This window comes from Hyperolius riggenbachi, chromosome 4 (genome assembly GCF_040937935.1).
Source record: "Hyperolius riggenbachi isolate aHypRig1 chromosome 4, aHypRig1.pri, whole genome shotgun sequence".
Lineage (NCBI taxonomy): Eukaryota > Metazoa > Chordata > Amphibia > Anura > Hyperoliidae > Hyperolius > Hyperolius riggenbachi.
In genome coordinates this window covers 155,685,031-155,704,203 of record NC_090649.1, presented here as the reverse complement: position 1 = coordinate 155,704,203, position 19,173 = coordinate 155,685,031, and the positions used below count along the sequence as shown (strand labels likewise).

General features: G+C 43.6%; 2 protein-coding genes across 17 annotated transcripts in view; one reads left to right on the top strand and one right to left on the bottom strand.

The window, feature by feature from the left end:
• MED12L (mediator complex subunit 12L) overlaps positions 1–19,173 on the bottom strand; it is a 742,320-nt gene that overhangs the window by 315,247 nt on the left and 407,900 nt on the right. The window lies entirely within an intron of this gene.
• The window catches only part of P2RY14 (purinergic receptor P2Y14), a 65,038-nt gene that overhangs the window by 27,570 nt on the left and 18,295 nt on the right, over positions 1–19,173 (top strand). For 3 of the 4 annotated variants that reach the window (XM_068280831.1, XM_068280829.1, XM_068280828.1), the window contains exons 2-3: positions 4,009–4,066; positions 17,508–17,622. The gene's annotated coding sequence lies outside the window, so the exon portion shown is untranslated. Of the gene's footprint in view, positions 1–4,008; positions 4,067–17,504; positions 17,623–19,173 lie in introns of those variants that run through there. The other variant, XM_068280830.1, reaches the window with a different exon arrangement.

Sequence of the window (19,173 nt, the reverse complement as noted above, 5' to 3'; positions counted from 1 at the left end):
TAGGAGCTCTAGCGTCTGATTCATTCTCAGACACTAGGGGGAGAAGCCCAGAAGAGAAGATGTCTGCAGAATCTGGAGACCAAGCGGCTAAAGGTAAGTACTGCCACCTGCTAATAAAAGCCTATGGCTGCAATCCCACAGAAGTGATTGCTGAATTTACCATAAAATGCAGTGCAGTGCCTGCAGCATTTTCGGAGCAACTTAATTAATCAAATGCTGAGGTCACAATTACATTCCCTGAAATTGTTCCAGAAATCACTGTTTTTCGTAACAAAATTGCTCTTAAAAATGCTAGCGTTTTTTAAAGGAAAACTGAAAGGCTGAATAGGCGGGAAAACAAATATTATACATACATGGGCCTTTATCCAGCCCCTTTCAGGCTGTTTGCTCCCTCGCCATCCTCCCTGGCCGCCTGGATCCAACCCGAGCTGCCCCAATAATTCCTTCAGTCTGGGCGTTCTGTGCATCCGCAGCCTGGCCGTGCGCACGCGCTAGGGATGGTCGGAAATCCCAATTTCCGATTTTGCGGAAAATCCGCATTCCGCCATTGCTAATTACTGCTACTGCTACCGATTCTGCTTTCCGCTACCAATTTCCACATTCCGATGTGGATTTCCGCTGGAAATCGCGGAAATTTCCACCGACTTTAACATCGATTTTCTCAAAAACTATAAAGTCTTTTTGAAAACTTTTTTTTTCATCTTGTTTTATTCAATTTCCACCTAAATCCCCATTCTCTGATTGATTTATTCATTCCGAGTCTTCTGATTGGCTTAAAATTACTGCATATCGGATAATGCAGATTTTCTGCATTTTACATTACAGTAAAAATCCGCCAACTTTAGCGGTTAATAGCAAAGCCCCCATAAGACCTAGACACACCAAATTTTCAGGCTTTATTAAACAGAATCTTGTGAACAACATGAAAAAAAAAGTTTTCAAAAAGACCTTATAGTTGTTGAGAAAATTGATGTTAAATTCGGTGGAAATGTCTGCGATTTCCGTCGGAAATCCGTGAAAATCTGCCTACCGTACTTGTATTACTGATTTCCGCATTGCGATGCAGAAATACAATTTCCGATCGGAAATTGCATTTCCGCAGAATCCGAATGAGCATCCCTAGCACGCGCCCCCTTCTTGCTTCTGACTCCTGGAGCATTCTGTGCCTGCTCAGTACTACTGCTGTGCAGGGGCAGAATGTTCCCAGCAACGGGAGCATGATGAGGGGCGAGGGTACAGACAGACTGTGCATGCCCAACTGGCCCTAACTGGAATTACCAGGGTTGGATAACAGAGGATGCAGGCAGTCGAGGAGGGTAGTGAGGGAACGAACAGCCTAAAGTGGGCTGGACGAAGCCGCCCCCCCCCCCCCCCATCTTAGGTACACTATAAAGTGTTTCGCCATGTCTAGTGGGCCCCAGGCCTTACCCAGTTCAATCAGTCTTAGCCAGGTGGCAGAGACTAACACATCCCTATAAAGTACCACAAAGCAATACAGTTCAGCTGCATTGCTCCCAGTAAATCTCTGCCATTATTCTGCTTTGAACATTTGTTTTAAGAAAAAAGCAGATTAAGCTTCCAGTAGTAGAAGTCATGCACTTGGTTGTGGGGCTGACTTGCCGTGCTTGCAAAATACAGCTGATCATATAAAAGCCACTGACCACATGTTTTCAAGCTATGTGAAGTAAAAATGCAACAGAAGCGGCAATTTTTCACAATTCCGCTTCCAAATGGAAATTCTTGCATTATCACAGAGTTCTTCCTGACTCACTTAGAGAGGTGGAGGGCTGGGGGAGTATATACAGTATATACAGTATCTATTTGTTAGACGGTGTGACAAATGATTTATCATAGGTTGCACACATACACAAAAACAGATCTGGCACAGGCATTATGTAAAATGGCCTTATCTCACAGTAATGATATGTAAAGAAATGACACAGAGAGCCTAATATAGTGCAGTATGTACTGGAATATGGAAAACGTAAAGAGTACAAGATATATATACTCACAAACCATGGTTACCTCCAAGGCAACCACTGTGCAGGCAGGTGGGGAGATTGTCCTGACCCCACTCAGGATTAAGAAGTCGCTCTCTGTAGATAGGAAAAAAAGGGGGATCCCCCCTCCACCAGGGGTGGATGCAAAACTAAGGAGAAGAACAGAGGCGCCAGGAGAATCAAAAAAAGTTTTAAAATTGTTAAAAATTGCTTGGGAGGCAGTGGTGGACTTACCTCCTATAAGCAGACACTAGAAACGGTCAATTAATATAACAAACAATTTATTGGCATACTCCACAATCGGTTGCAACGCATTTCGCAGGCAATCTCCTGCTTCCTCAGGCAATTAAGAGTAGGGGACCATACTATAGTATTCGCGCCTATCCCTATCCCCTATGCTATCAAGGCATTTTGTAATGACCTGAAGAAGTTCTTTTTGAATAAAAACTTTTTTTCCAGTTGAACTGGTGTCTGTATCTTCTGGAGAGGTAAGCAATTACCTCTCTTTTTATTATATATTTGCATTTAAAAATACCAAAAATAGAACATACATTGGGCGCCTCCACCCTACCCACTACCAGTCAGACCTCCGTTGGAGGTAACAGCTTTGCAGTTTTTCTGGAAAGTATAATGTACTACAGGAGAGCGACCATCCAGTATCCAGCAGGACCTGGAATACCGAGCAGGGATGGTTAATTCCTTGCAGGCCTATACAGTGGTTGCAGGAACTGCAACCCACCTTTGTGAGTATATATTTATATGATTTTATCCTCCCTATACCTAACGATACTGCAGCATTGGGCTCCCGGTCTCTCCCTACTTCTCACCTAGGTATTCTTGGCCCTTATAAGAATCACCAAAAGGGAGAAAAAAAAACCCTATATGCCAATAAATTGTTTGTTATATTAAAGTGGTATTGTCACCATAAAAATCACATTTCAACAGCAACTGGTCTGAGTGTAAACCTCTCTGGCATTTTGATTCCCGAGGGTTTTTTTAACCTAATTTTTTTTTTATCATGTAGCTAGCCTAGCACTAGCTACATGATTCCCCCCTCCATGTGGCATCCCTCCCACCCGTCCAATTGCCGCCGGCGATCAAGCCCGTCAGGAAATCCCGTTCTGAACGGGATTTCCTTCAGGGCTTCCCCCGTCGCCATGGCGACGAACGGAATGACATCATCGACGTTGTGACATCACAGGTAGTCCCGATCCACCCCATAGCGCAGCCTGGCGGCGATTGGCCAGGCTGCGCATGGGGTATGCAGGGGGGGCGCCCTCTTTCGCGGCGGGTAGCGGCGGATCGGCGGCGAGCGGTGGTGATCGGAGAAACACGCAGCTAGCAAAGTGCTAGCTGCGTGTTTAAAAAAAAATTATTCAAATTGGCCCACCAGGGCCTGAGCGGTGCCCTGCGGCGTTACTGGACGAGCTGAACTCGTCCGTAACGCCCAGGAGGTTAAGTGATAAAGATGCTAATCCTGCATTCAAAACTTTCAAAACTTTTTCTGCTGTTATGGTTTGTAGTTATCACATACTTTAGAAGCACTGGCCCTAGTGTCAAATAGTGCCAAAGAGTTGAATGCTGGGAGTTCTTTTTATCTATAATATATTCCTCCTCTTCCATTTATTTCCCTGCCTAGCTGCTTATCAGAAAAACCCTCTGAGCACTTGTGTTTACAAGCAAGGCTGAGGTGACTCAGTGATTGGATGTGTAAATAAAAAAAACAACAGTGCAGTTGCTAGTATACACCTCAGTGGGAGTGTCTGAAGACTCTGGGAGGAGGACAGCTAATGAATACACAATGAGCAAGAGAAGGGAGGGGGGAAAACAAGAGTCAGGGAGGATATGATGTCAGCATTAGCTTGGCAAGATGGCCACTGCCTAGAAAAGGATTTTCTGCTTTTCCTTTATAAAATTCACAGGAATCATTACGTGGATAGCACAATACATCTGTTATGTAAGTAGAAGTAGTATTTAACTACTGATATATGTGTTTTTTTATTTTTAGGTTAGCATGGGTGTCGCTTGTTCTTTAATTGACAGTTTCTAGTGTCTGCTTATAGTAGGTAAGTCCACCACTGCCTCCTGAGCAATCTTTAACAATTTTAAAGCTTGTTTTTATACTTCTTTTTTTCGTTTAACACAAATTTTTATTGATGAAATTCACATAGCTTAAACAACTGGATAAGAGATAGTGCATGATCAATGTATTTTAAACACATACAAATGCCTCTTATGAGAAACAAAAGGGAAAGCAATGTGAGTAGTAAAAGATTATGACATATTGGTATCATTCTAATAGTAATTATTTCTGCTCATATCGAAATGATATTTAAAGCTATGGAGACTTATAGTACTCTAGCTCAAGGGAGAGCAATATAGAAAAAAAAGAAAACTGAGTAAGAAGAGAAGAAAAAAAAAAACAAAAGGGATAGAGAGATAGGTCTATTTATGTGGGTCTGTCCGTTTGTCTATTATCTGGTATTTTAAGACGTAGTTTCTTCAGGTCCTGGTTGATAGAGCAGATATCTATTATAATCATGGAGGGTTGTAGTTCAGGAAGTATGTTTCCCATGGATCCCATATTTTATCATGCTTGGATTCTGTGTCTCGCAGTATAGCTGTTAAAAGTTCCATCAGTTTAGTCCATCTAATTTTGGCCATAATTTCGGAAGTTGAAGGAATAGAGAGACTTCGCCAGTGTGAAGCCAGGGCGAGTCTGGTAGCCGTCAAAATATGGGTTATTAGTCTCATGGTGTGTTTTTTGGTTTTAGGAATGGGTTTACCTAGCAGCATATATATAGGATCCATGGGAATATGAGTACCCGTTACGTTTAGGATCAAGGTTTGAATTTCTATCCATAGAGGTTGAATGACAGGGCAGGCCCAGTAGATGTGTTCGAGTGTGCCTATATGTCCACAACCCCTCCAACAAGTATTAGGGAGTTCATGGTAGATCTTAGCCAATACTTCAGGGGTTCTGTACCATCTAAACAGTGTCTTGTAAATGTTTTCTTTTATCTGTGTGCACATAGAAGTATGTTTGGCGTTTTCCCATATAGAGGACCAATCCTCCAAGCTTATGGGTCGGCCTAAGGCTTTTTCCCATCTTGTCATGTAAACATGTTTGGGTTTAATGGAACCAGATTTATCAAGTAACAGAGTGTATATTGATGAGATGAGGCCTTTTTGATGCCCTTTGTGATCACATAGACGTTCAAATGGGGTATATTCGAGTAGGTGACTTTTGCCTTTGGAGAGGGATCTTAGAAAATGATAGGTTTGATTATATTCCATATTGAGCTTAGCTGTGAGTTGTATTTTGCCTTCTAGTTTTTCTTTAGTCACAGTATTTCCCGATAGTACATCTATCCAATTGCTGAAGTTAGTGTATTTAAGAGTATACCATCTAGCCATAAAGTCTTCTGCCATCCCAGGGATAAAGGCTGGATTTCCCAATATGGGATATAGTGGAGATATGGGGGATCTAAGATTGGCCGTTTTTGCAGTTGCCCGCCATATTTGTAAGGTAAATTTGATGGTAGGGAGTAGCTGGTCGGTAGGGATCTTAGGTGGAATCTGGGGCCAAATTAATGCTGGGAGGGACATTGGGAAGATGCTCATTGCTTCAATGAGACCCCATTTGGTATATACCTTGAGGTCGGACCATTCAGGGAGTTGCCTTAAATGAGCCGCCTGGTAGTACAGTTTTAGGTTGGGTAATCCTAGACCTCCTTGCTCCCGAGATGCCATTAGAATAGTGGAGTTAATTCTGGGATGGGAATTATTCCAAACAAATTTTAAAAAGGCACGTTGTAGTATTCTGAGTTGTGAGGGTGGTACTCTAACAGGGAGGGTCTCAAATAAATATAATAGCCGCGGTAATATGTTCATTTTGAGAGAATATATTCTGCCAATCCATGATATTTTAAAAGCAGTCCATTTGTGCAAATCTGAGAGTATAGACTGAATTAGAGATGGGAAATTTGCTTTATATAGGGTAGAATAAGAGTGGGTTAAGTTGATACCTAAGTATTTAATGGCCTGTGTCTTCCAATTATAATGGAAAGAGCTTTGTAAGATATCAAGTGAGTTTTGTGGGATCTTGATAGGGAGAGCTTCAGTTTTTTCTTGATTGAGTTTGAAGCCTGAGATGGACTCAAATTTCCTTAATATAGTATGTAGTATGGGGAGTGAGGTGAGAGGCTGAGTCAAAGTTAACAGGATGTCATCCGCAAAAAGCGAGATTTTATATTCTCTGGTTCCCTGTTTAACTCCTGTGATGTCCGGGTTCTGTCGTATTGCACACGCCAGTGGTTCGATACTAAGGGCGAATAATAAAGGGGAGAGGGGGCATCCCTGGCGTGTACCATTAAGAATGGGAAAAGGTATTGGGGATGCAAAGGGTAGTTTAACTGAGGTGGATGGGGAAGAATAGAGGAATCTTATTAAGGTTAGGAAAGGTCCGCTAAATCCCTGATGTTCCATAACTTTGAACAAGAATGACCAGGAAAGCCTATCAAAGGCCTTCTCTGCGTCCAAACCCAGGAGCAGAGAGGGCCGGTTGGACCTGTTCATTAGTTCTATCAGATTGATTGCTTTCCTCGTATTATCACCTGCTTGACGGCCCATTATAAAGCCCACTTGGTCATTGTTGATCACAGTTGTGAGGATCGGGTTCAGGCGATTAGCTAAAGTTTTTGTAATAATTTTAAGGTCAGCATTCAAGAGGGATATTGGACGGTAGCTTTGTGGGAGTTGTGGATCTTTCCCTTCTTTAGGGATCATAGTGATTAGGGAGTTTAAGAATGACTGAGGAACAGTTTGTCCATCCATAAGTGTGTTGGCTAATATGGTCAAATAGGGAGCAAGGATGTGTTTAAACTTTTTGTAGTAGGAGTATGTTAAGCCGTCAGGGCCAGGAGCTTTAGAGGAGGGTAGGAATTTAATTATTTCTGAAATTTCCTCTGTTGTAATAGGGGAGTTTAAGAGCCGGATATTATCTTCCGTTAATTTTGGTAGGGACAGTTGGCTTAGGAATTCATCAATTTTAAGTAAATGCGCAGAATGGTTGGGCGGTTGGGGGAGATTATAAAGTTGCTGATAATATTCTGTGAAGATTTGAGCAATCTTTTGAGGGTGAAAATGTGTAATTCCCTGAGGGTCTTTTACTGAGTGAATGAGTGGTTGGGATGATTTCGGGTTGAGTTTCCTAGCAAGAATGGTGTGGGGCTTATTGCCTCATTCAAAAAAAAGTTGTCTGGTCCATCTCAGGCTTTTTTCTAACTGTGCGGATTGGAGAGTTTGAATTTCATATTTTACAGTTTGTAAGGCAGTGTAATGTGTTTGGGAGGGGTCGGCCCTATAGAGGTTTTGTGCCTGTTTGAGTTTTGAATGAAGATTTAGGAGTTTAGATGACATTGTTTTTTTACGCTTAGTAGCTTCTGAGATGAATAACCCTCTAATAAAAGCCTTGTGTGCTTCCCAGAGTGTCCCTACAGAGGAGACCGAACCATCATTTGTATCAAAGTATGCTTGCAGCTCCTTTGTAAATTTGGATAAGAGCTCTTTGTCTTGTAATAGGGTTTCGTTTAGTCTCCAGAAATTCGGCTTGTGACTATAGGAATATAAATCAATCTCTATGACAACTGCTTGGTGATCTGACCATGCAATGGGTTGTATTTCAGCCTCTCTCAGCAGGGGCAATATGGTAGCTGTTGAAAACAGGTAGTCCAGTCTGGAATGAGATGCATGAGGTGGAGAGAAAAAGGTGAATTCTATAGAGGTGGGATTGGAGATCCGCCATAAATCTAAAAGTCTATATTGTCTCAAAAGTGTTCTAAATTTGCGGGAGTTACGGCTATGTAAGGGTATGGTAGTTTTATGGGGAGGGATATGTCAGTCTTTTATATCCGAGAAGGCTAAATTAAAATCCCCTCCTATCAGCAAAGTGCCCTGAGTTACTTTAAATAGTTTCCTAAAGAAAGTTGTTAGGAATGATATTTGATCCTGGTTAGGGACATAAACGTTAGCTAGAGTAATGGGTTTTCCTAGCAAGGTGCCTGATAGAATTAAATAGTGGCCTTTAGGATCAGGGGTGATTTTAGAAATCTGTAGGGGGAATGTTTTTTTGTATATAATGGCCACCCCTGCTTTCTTCTTAGGACCTGAGGCTAAACACACCTCAGAGTATAGTTTGTTATAGAGACGTGGTGGGTCTTTTTTGCATATATGAGTCTCTTGTATAAAAGCTAGGTCAATATTTAGTCTCTTTAAGTCTTTAAATAAAGAGAACCTTTTCTGAGGTGTGTTTAGTCCCTTAGTATTCAGAGTCAGAAAATTAACCATAATCTAAGATAATGTGAAAGATTGCCGATAATCCAAGGACAGACCTAGTAGACCTAAAAACATAAACTAGCATATACGGAGAGATAACAATAATAAGAGAAACATTTAACATAACAATTGCAGTGAGCTGGTAAGAGATGCCACCGTTGTTCCAGTGGCGATGTATAAGGGCAACATAAAACTGTTGCCTATATGGAGACCTCTTCAGGTTGACCAGCCGCGGGGGCGGTTGATCAAATTGAGGAAGGGTCCCCCGGAGGTACATGAGGAGTCCCGGAAGAAGGCAATAAACATCAGTCATTATCAACACAAATGGAAAAGAAATACTCACTCCACCGCCTGCATAAGAAGCATAATCAGTTCAATGTGGAATTTGAGGAGTAGACATTTAGTTAAGGTATAAAAGTCATAAAAGGGGGAGAACAGGGAGCCCAGGTATAAAAAATAAGTGGGCATGGTGAAGGTATTTTCATTTCTTCTATGAAAAACATATAGATTGGAAAGAGGCTGAGGCCTTTGGTCAAGTTCCAGATGGTTGGTCTTCCATGTTGTCAGCTCTGTCAGGGTAGGTGATACTGCGAACTGGAACTTTCGACCATTCTGAAATGTGTCGCACCTTCCGTGGGGGTGAAGACGTAGGTGATGAGCGAGATATAGCTGTGTTCGGAAGTTTTAGCCCCATTTGTTTGAGGAATAGAGGGGCATCATCAAAGTCAGATAAAGTGAGGATCAGGCCCTGTTTGTTTACAATCAGACGAAAAGGAAAGCCCCACTTATATGGGATATTAGCGTCTCTGAGAAGTTGTGTAACCGGTCTGAGGGCTCTGCGCTTTGCCAAAGTAATCAGTGAGAGATCATTGTAGATGGAAATATCATCTCCTTTAAATGAAATAGTGGCTGTATTTCTAAGAGCTCTGAACAGGGCGTCTTTAGCTTCATAATAATGTAATTTCGCTATGATGTCTTTAGGCCTTTGAGCGCCAGGGCGTCGTTCACCTAGAGATCTATGGGCTCTGTCAATCCTCCACATTTCCTCTGGGATGTCAGGAAGAATGGTGTGAAACAGTTCTTTCAAATGGGCCTCAATGTGTTCACTTTTCAGAGACATGGATACCCCTTTAATGCGAACATTTTGCCTCCGTTCCCTGTTTTCCATGTCCTCCTGTGCTGTGCGTATTGACTTTATGTCATTCTGCATAAGTTGCTGCTCCTCAACTAAGTCGGCTTGCTTTAGAGTTATGGCTTCCATCCTATCTTCTAGTGCCTGTGTACGCTCCCCCAGCCCTGATATGTCAGCCCTCACCTCCTGTATAGCAGAGCGGATGACGTTTTGTAGGGAATCATGGAGGCTGTGGTAATGTCTGGCCAGTGTTTGTTCCAGCAAGGCTGCTGTGAGAGGCTGTGTGTCCCCCCCTGCACTTGCCTGATCAGAGGGATGTGTTTCTGGGAGGGCTGCGTGCTCAGCGCCATCTTGGCTGGGAGGAGGGCGGAGAAATTTCTCCATGGTCCCCGCTGTGGTCGCGGTTTTCTGGGCCCCTTTGCCGGTCATGTGGTGCTGGAGGTGTTGCGGGGATCGTCCCCTACGAAACCGCCCGTCTGTGAGGCTGGGGGAGCGGAAGGAATCGCTGTTAGCGGCGGCGGTGGACGGAGCTCTCCTCCTATGCGGCCATCTCCCGCGGCTCGCGCATGCGCCTCCCTTGTTTTTATACTTCTGACGCCTCCGTTCTTCTCCTTGGTTATCTTACAGTAACATCCAAAGGGACTCAGCACTGATACACAAACCACTGTAGATATAAAAAGACGGTTACAACCTAACATCCATGTCACCTCTCACAGGCATGGGCTGCATGTACTGTAAGGAAAGAGAGGAGGGAGAGGAGAAGCAATAATCTTCCCACTCCCCCTCATGGTCCTTTTGGTAATTTGAGGTGGAGAAGGGTCAGAGAAGATGCAAGGTAAGCCCCTTGACACCCACTGGGCCTCAGGCACCTGCCTGGGTTGTCTTGTAGATGATCCTGCTGTGTTCCCACTGTGTTTGCGGGCTAAGCAATCAGCAAAAACATGATGCCTCAGTTGACAGCTGGTTGTCTATGTATTAAAAGACACAGAAGATGGGGGATACATGGACAGACATCAGAATGATTATGAACAAGTGTTTTTAAACCACTTAATTCCAACTGGACAATATATTTGTCTAGCAGGAGCCGCTCTGGATGGATATATTCGTCCAGCGGGGTTGCGGCAGGTGTGCGCAAATACACGCGTGCACGGGGCTGGGTCCCGGTGGGTATTGCAGGGTATAAATTGGGAAAGGGGTACGAGTGTTCCCCCAAGCCAACCAATCCCCTGTAAATGAATCAACATGACTTGAATCACAAGGCATGTTGATAGACAAAAAGGAACGAGTAAAAATGTAAAAGCACTTCCTGGTAATTAGCAGGAGAGTGCTTAGCACCACCCTCCCCCATAGCTTAAAAAAAAACACATTTAGGGAAAAAAAACATAAATATTTACCTTAGGGACTTATCTTTTTTTATATGTATGTTGTGAGAGTACATTACTGTTATCTTTTGCCTACAAGGGCTTGTAATTAGTGATGGATACAAAACTGAAAAAATGCACCTTTATTTAAAAAAAAAATATTTTAAACATTGCAATATTTTTTTTTCTTATTATTCCTGTAAACTGTAATTAAAATAAAATAATAATAAAATAATTCTTAGCAAAATATACCACCAAAAGAAAGCCTAATTGGTGGCGGAAAAAAACAAGATATAGATCATTTAGGTGTGATAAGTAGTGATAAAATTATTGGTGAATGAATGGGAGGAGCATTGACACCCTAAAATTGTTTCTGTCCTAGAAGTGAAAACACCTGCGGGCTGTACTGGTTAACTTTTAGACATGAAAAGTATGATGTCTGGAAAGGGTTTACGAGTGGGGAAGAGCTGGATACAACTGAAAGGATGACTGAACTTTAATCTATCTTGGGCAAAGCAGCGCTGAGGTCTTGATTTTTTATTTCTACCGCAAAATAGCTGCATGATGATTATTAAATACCCTGTTTCCTGGAAAATAAGCCCTACCCTGATAATAAATCATAACTGGAATTACGAGCATGCTTGAAATATAAGCCTTACCCCTAAAATAAGCCCTATCGGCAGTTAAAGAGGAGGAAGAGTCAGCCAGCAAGTGGGCACACAGAAGTTCAGTGCCTATCGGGCACAGCGGTTTTGTCTTCCCAGCACACAAGAAGGTTATCAGCTGGGTGTAGGGATGACAGGGCAGGTGTCTGATCAGTGCAGTAGCATTCTTTCAAACCTAGGAACAGCACAGTCCAAAGGAAAAGGAAATGTTCTACTTAGAGACACTTCCTGTTAGAAATAAGACATCCCCTGAAAATAAGCCCTAGCACATATTTTGGAGCAAAATTTAATATAAGACACTGTCTTATTTTCAGGGAAACACGGGTATATTCAATATAAGTATTTTACACCCTATATTAATTATAAAAGGGGGGGGGGAAATCATGCTTGAGTCACCTACTTTCTTAAATAAAATAAGCAGTCAGTTCTCTCTATGCAGAGCATGGAAGCACTTTTCTATGGTGTAAAAATATGCATCATTGGCAGTTAAAAAAAATAATAATGTAGTGTCGACCATCTCTGAACTCTCTTGTTGACCTGTAAATAAGCAGAGCATTGAAGCACTTTGCTACGCATCCATCTGAAAATGGCGCTTGCGAATAATGGCGCACAGTGTTGCAGCTAATCCGTTTGCCGCTTATCGCTATTTAACGTTAAAGCCTTATTGTTGTTTAACGTTAAAGCCTTATTGTTATTTACCGTTAACACATAGAACCCTCTCTGTACCTATCCCTAACCCCTAAACCCCCCTGGTGGTGCCTAACACTAACCACCGCCTGGTGGTGCCTAACCCTAAAACCCCCTGGTGGTGCCTAACCCTAACATCCCCCTGGTGGTGCCTAACCCTAAGACCCCCCTGGTGGTGCCTAACCCTAAGACCCCCCTAGTGTTGCCTAACCCTAAGACCCCCCTGGTGGTGCCTAACCTTAAGACCCCCCCAGTGGTGCCTAACCCTAACCTTGAAAGTGTTACATTAAATCCATTCCCCGTTTTGCAGTTAAATAACGTCTGCAGTTTGGCTTATGTAGAGCGCTATTGATAAATAACGTTAGTGTGTGCCACTATTGATAAATAACGTTACTGTGTGCCACTATTGATAAATAACGTTAGTGTGTGCCATTTTTCTTCTTTTTTCCCTGTGCGCCATTATTATGCAGTGCTAACGATAAATAGCGATAAGCGTATCTTTTTAATGCGGCGCCATTTTTATGCATAGGCGCTGTGCGCCATTATTCACTCATCCCCTTTGCTACAGTTTTACAAAATACAGTGTGTGTATGTGAATATGCCTAGGCATATGGTCTGCCTGGATCAAGATACGAAGTTGGTATGGCATTTTCACATTCCAAATAAGTCAGATGACCAAGTCAGCCAGTAATGCATGTTACACCCACAACATATATGTTGTATGTATAACATGAGTTACACTATCTACATAATGCCGCTAAGCTTTATGTGCCCCTGTGGCCTATCACCACACTGTAAAGATTAGTGATATAACCCTAAGAGTGAGAGGGTGGTAGAAGGGTCTGATGAATAAAATGCCTGGGGAAGAATTGTGCCAAAATCCCAGGGACGGTTGTAGCACTAGTGGAGTAAGACTGGAGAACCTGATCTTGTAGCCACTCAGCCCATGATTTGCTGAGGCTGGACAACAATAGAGAAGAGTGTAGAACTGGTGTGAATCTGCAACCCTAACCTATTTTTAAAAGTGTTTTCTACTGGCCGCAAACATTACCAAACTGAAGGTTGCACACTTTTGACATCCAACAGAAGCCACTTAAAATGGTCCAGGTTTGATGACCCATTTGAATTTTCTGTGCTGGAAACCAAGACGTCAAACTGACAATTCAATACCGCCTCCATGTAAGGAGTCTTTCCGCCTTGATAATAATCTCCCACTTTCTTGCCACCACCTTGTGATCTCTGTTCTTTTTTCCGGGTACATTTCAGAGCTCAGTGCCAGGCTGGGATGGCCCCAGTCCAGTTGCTCCACCTTGCATCTCTGCATAAAGAATTCCCAATGTGCTACCAACATACATTTTCACATAAAATTACACAGTAGAGCATGTGACATGATGAATGTAGACTTGACTAGCCCTTTCCTCCAAGCCCCACAGCAATCACTATGGCTGCTATGGTTACTGGTACACCCACCAAATTTTGTATATTAGTTAGAACTTAGACATTAGTCCCTGTACTGACTTCCTTCTGTAAGCTTTTACATATCCATTCATGTACACATAAACCACATTCATCCTGTTATCTCCTCTAAGTGCTATTTGTTATTTTGCAAAAATGCTTTTGTCAGAAAGCTTCATGAAAATGGAAAAAACAGCGAAGTTAGAAGGCAACACATGAATGTATTTTAGATTTTCTATAGAATACCTTGGTCCATAACCCTATCAAGAGACCTCATGAGAGGTATGCATACCAACAAAATAACATTGCAGAATACAGTACAACTTTAATAAGAACTTCCTGTCCCTGGGGTGCCCCGGATGCTCCCCAGGCAGCGGGCGGCAGTACTCGTCTCTGGCCGCTTAGTCTCCAGATTCTGCAGTCATCTTCTCTTCCAGGCTTCTCCCCCTAGTGTCTGAGAATGAATCAGACACTAGAGCTCCTAGCGTCTGATTCTCGGATGCTAGGAGGAGAATTGCTTTTACAGAGGCTGTCTCCAGACTTGGAGAGCGGATGGAGGAGATGAGTAGTTCCTCCCGCTGTGCTGGTCAGGGGGAGGCATGGTGAAGACGCACACAACGATGCATGCTCCCTATGGGGGCTCCAGGCACCACAGCTACAGCATGTCACCACAACACCCAGCATGCTTCATAGAGGCACCACATGGCCTGACATGGCACTACACAGCACCCAGCATGTCTCGTTTGTTTATGTTACACTGCCTATTTATGAGATATGCTGCATTCTAATTTTTTTTTCTGTTTAATGGAGAGGGGGGGCTTCATCCAACGTTTTGCTGGGCAGGCCTACTTAGACTGCTGTTGATTTTATGTAAATTTGGTCCCACTTATGACCACAACCACATTCTGGTGCATGGCCACACCCATTTTTTGGCTGGAGTGCCCAAAAGTGCCCCGGATCTCTTAGGATCCTAGACACGCCTCTGATTCGTCTAAAGTATTTGCTTCAGTTGCATTAAAGCTCCAATCCAGGTATGGATAAAATATCTCCCCTAAAAGCTTAAAGAGAACCCGAGGTGGGTTTGAAGAATATTATCTGCATACAGAGGCTGGATCTGCCTATACAGCCCAGCCTCTGTTGCTATCCCAAACCCCCCTAAGGTCCCCCTGCACTCTGCAATCCCTCATAAATCACAGCCACGCTGCTGACAAACAGCTTGTCAGAGCTGGCTGTGTTTATCTCTATAGTGTCAGTCTGCTGCTCTCCCCGCCTCCTGCAGAACTTCAGTCCCCGCCTGCATCCCTTCCCTCCCTGCTGATTGGAGGGAAGGGACAGGGGCAGGGACTGGAGCTATGCAGGAGGCGGGGGAGCAGCTGAGACTGACACTACAGATGTAAACACAGCCTCACAGCACGGCTGTGATTTATGAGGGATTGCAGAGTGCAGGGGGACCTTAGTGGGGTTTGGGATAGCAACAGAGGCTGGGCTGTATAGGCAGATCCAGCCTCTGTATGCAGATAACATTCTTTAAACACACCTCGGGTTCTCTTTAAAGGCAGAAAAAGAAAAAAAAAGCAACACAGCATAGTTATTTGTGTGCTTAGCACTGTACATACCCATGTCTATCTCATCCTGTCACATGTCACTTCGAGTATCCTTTAAAGGATAGATGCGAGGAGCAGAAAAAAATATTTACTTACCTGGGGCTTTCTCCAGCCCCTGGCAGCCAATATGTTCCTTGCCGCAGCGCCACTTCCAGCCAGTGACCAGGTGGCCCTTCCATTTCTAATGCGCATGCGCAAGCATTCGGTCACGCCACTCATGATCACGTAGCTTGGAGCGTTCTGCAGAAGTACTGTGCCTGCGCAGAATGCTCCAGACCACATGTGCGGGATCATGAGTGGTGCGGCAGAACACTGGAGAAGGAGCAGAAGATGCCGACCTGGCGAGGTCACCATCTCCGATGGAGGGTACCCAGGGCCACCGGCTGGAGGAGGAGCTGCGGTGAGGGACATATCCGCTGCCAGGGGCTGGAGGAATCCCCGGGTAAGTATATCTATTTTTTATTTCACTTGGACCTTCCCTTTAAGGCTGGGCACCAGAGCAGGATCACCCCCCAGGCAACCTAGTCAGGTGCTTGGTGCCTAGTGGGTGTAAAGTGGCCCACCTGCCACCTTCTTTAACCTCTCTCCACATCAGCTTGTGAAAAGGACCACAAGGGGGCCCCAAATCTACTACCTTGCCTAAGGCCCCATTACATCTTAATCCATTTCTGCTGGGCGCACACTTCAGCTGTGCAAAAACACAAACGTTTTGTTGTAACTGCGTTTCACAGCATTTACATTTTGTTGTGTGTGATTGTCAGTTTTGGAAATGTGTTTGCGTGTATTTAACAAATAGTGTTAAAATTACATTGCATTAAAACAGGCGGCGCACTTGGGGAGAAAAGCTGAATGCAGGCAGATTTCTCTTGCAACGTAAATGTGAGAATGGAAACGCCCAAAAATTGCAGAGTTGGGAGTGGCCCATCGCAATACCTTGTATGTGAAGCTCTTTGCGTTCAGTGCAAAATGGAAAAACAGCAGTGATTTCAGCACGTGTGAGGCTTGCCTAATAGTAGTCTGAGTGTAGCTAAACAATCCTGTTTTTAAAGGACAACTGAAGTGAGAAAAATATGGAGGCTGCCATAGTTATTTCTTTTTTACCAATACCAGTTCCTGGCAGCCCTGCTGATCTATTTGGCTGCAGTAATGTCTGAATGACAACAGAAACCAGCATGCAGCTAAGCTTGTCAGATCTGACAATGATGTCAGAAACACCTGATCTGCTGAATGCTTGTTCAGGGTCTATGGCTAAAAGTAATAGAGGCAGAAGATCAGCAGGACAGCCTCCATATCCCCCTCGCTTCAGTTGTTCTGGCAGTCCTGACAGTCCAGCTGACTCTCCTGACAGTCCAGCTGAATGAACTTACAATATCCATTGCGTTACAAATATATATACATTGTGTTGTGTGTAAGGGCCCGTTTCCACTAGCGTGAATCCGCATGCAGACAACGCATGCGGATTCGCATAGGCAATACAAGTGGATGGGACTGTTTCCACTTGTCAGTTTTCATTTGCGTTTTTCTGTGCAGGATTTTTCTGCACGGTAGACCCCGCAGAATCCGCCTGCGTGTGGAATGCAGGCGAATCGCACGCAATGTATTTAATAGGGAAATCGCATGCGTTTTCCCCATGCGTTTTTTGCCGCGAATTCGCATGCGATTTCGCATAGGTACCCATGTTAATTCACACAGGCAGTGACATGGTTAAAATCGCATCACCCTAACCTATGCGAAATCGCGGCAAAAAACGCATGCGGAATCGCACCCGCATGCGATTTGCCTGCGGTGATTCGCCGGCGATTCCGCAACGCAACAGTGGAGACGGACCCTAAAAATATATATATATATATATATATATATATATATATATATATATATATATTGTGTGTGTGTATGTGTCGCATCAAAGTGAAATTAGACATTCCATCCTCTGATATGAGAGAGCTGTACATTTGTTTTTTGCACAATATTTCACATGATGTTGCTGGTTATCATTATTATTTAACTTCCTCTTCAGAATTACACATAAGGACATTTTTCAACTCGTTTCTATCCAGTAAAATATATGAAAGGAGACTTGATAGAGTATGCTGTGATTTTCATGATAAGAGGGTTTGTCTGTGACTTGAAGTAATGCGTGTTGCTGACCACAGTGGCATAAGGCAGCTTACTCATAACTAACAGGAGGAGAGAATATCCTGTACATTTCTCTGAAAATCGCCACGGTACTCTTCACATTATGACTATTGTGATGTTTTTCCCTGAAGGTTTCATCTTCATTTGCAATAACAACACCGCCTGATTTACTGTATCTCTGGGATTAATCTCTGGAACCCAGCAAATCAAGACAAAATACCACAATTAAAAAAAACTTAACGGAAGGTAAGAGAGGTTTTCTACATTTATATAACATTATGTATTGCTTTCTTCTATTCTGTAAAGTTCCTAAACAATAATTTTTTGAATTGATCTCAGTACATGTTGGTGGTTGTTTAGCTATGATCATTCCTCCAGCTACATACACTGTTTGGTCTTGTTCTTAGTGATATGCAGTCATAGTCCATCACAGTGGTGTAGTGGTTAGCTCTCTCTCGCCTTGCAGTGCTGAATGCTGGGTCCCCAGTTCGAGTCCCAGCAAGAGCACTATATGCATAGAGTTTGTATGTTCTTCCCGTATCTGGTGGGTTTCCTCCAGGCACTCCAGTTTTCTCCCACATCCCAAAAACATGCAGATAAGTTCATTGGCTTCCCGCTAAATTGGCCCTAGACTATAATACATACACTACACGATATGGCAAGGATTAGATTGTGAGCTCCTCTGCTACATACACACGAGGCACGGATGTCTGCAGTTGCATGGAGACAAGCAACAGTTGAAAGTCTCCAGCAACGACAGTTGTATACAAGCGACGATTGTATACATGCGGCAACAACCTGTCTGCAACATAGCGGAAACTGTTGCTCAGCAACTTCTGTCGCAGGTTCAATGAACTGTCAGACTCACAAGAGTTGCTAGAGACTAGCATACACACGACCGCACCGACTTGAGACTAGAGACTGTTGCTGCAACAGCTGTTGCCGGGGATTGAACAAGTCAATCGCCTGGAGACAGCTCTGATTAGCAACAGTTGCTTGCGCGCGCCTCATACACATGGAGGACCTGTTGCTGCAACATGCGAGCGCCCTGTGTTTCCAGCAACAGTTGTAGCCCGTGTGTATGGGCCTTAAGGGACAGTTAAGTGACAAGACAACATACTCTGTACAATGCTGTGGAAGATGTTGGCGCTATATACATATGAAATAATAATAATAGTGAAATACATGCAGCTACAGCAAGCAGAGTTGTGCTGTCTCTTAATGAGTGTAAATCCTGTTAAATGGAACCTAAACTGAGAAGGGTATGGATTTTCCCTTTTAAAATAATACCAGTTCCCTGACTCTCCTGTTGATCCTGTGTCTCTAATACTTTAAACCACAGCCCCTCAACAAGCATGTAGATTGTTCTGACTGAAGGCAGACTGGATTAGCTGCATGATTGTTTCAGGTGAGTCATTCACCCACTAGATCAGCAAGGCTGCCAGGCAACTGGTATTGTTTAAAAGAAAACGTCCATATCCCTCTCAGTTAAGGTTCCCTTTAAAGGCATGGCATAGTGATCGGATGTCCAGGTGTCACCTGACTGCCCTCTAGGTAAAGGGACTTCTGAGCTGTAGGGGAAAAATGAAGCTTTACTTACCTGGTCCTAGCAGTCTATCTTGTCCTCCAGAGGACCGCTAGCCCCTCCAAAAGATCACAGCTGTAGTAGCGAGCATCTGTGCATGCACAGGCGCATCCGCGTGCCTCTCTTGATCTTTGTGCAGTTCACAAAGACTTAAGCTGCGCAAGCACAGATTGCTACCGGCCATGGGATGGTAATGGAGCGTGGCGCATGTG